The sequence below is a fragment of the Pistacia vera genome, unplaced genomic scaffold (genome assembly GCF_008641045.1).
Source record: "Pistacia vera cultivar Batoury unplaced genomic scaffold, PisVer_v2 Contig955, whole genome shotgun sequence".
Taxonomy (NCBI): domain Eukaryota; kingdom Viridiplantae; phylum Streptophyta; class Magnoliopsida; order Sapindales; family Anacardiaceae; genus Pistacia; species Pistacia vera.
The window spans coordinates 329351-329935 of NW_022196840.1; positions in this window are offsets into that span (position 1 = coordinate 329351).

The following is a 585-nucleotide window of genomic DNA, read 5'->3' on the forward strand; positions in this document are numbered from 1 at the left end:
AACTTGAAATGGTTAGGTCAATGATGAGTTTCACTGATTTGCTCACATCATTCTAGGGTTATGCCCTAGAGACTGCGACCCACTACTAAACCGTGCGCCATTGAAGTATGTAGATAAGACTCCATATGAACTATGGAGTGGGCAAAAGCCCAATTTGTCTTATTTGAAGATTTGGGGTTGTGAAGGTGATAAGTGCTTAAAAATACACTTATACTTAGTGGTTTATAGGTATTATTTGTGGGAAATTAGGATTAATTTGCATGAATTAACTTAATTGTTTCATAAACACACTTTTCGGGATCAAGGGTATTTTTGTTGTGTTTTCAGGGAAAAAGGCTCAAAAATAATATTCGGATGAGAGATGATGTTGGCGAGAGAATTTTTGGTGACTGGAAACAAACGGATCGAGAATCGGAGTTGAATTGAAGAAGTGATGGAAGTTGAAGTAAAGAGAAGATTCTAGATTACGTTCCAGCTTGAGCATGCCTTGGTATTTTGAGAATATCTTGAGCTTTAGAACTCGGATTAAGACGATTCTTATACTGTTGGAAAGCTGACTCAATGGGATATATTTCATATGTCTAC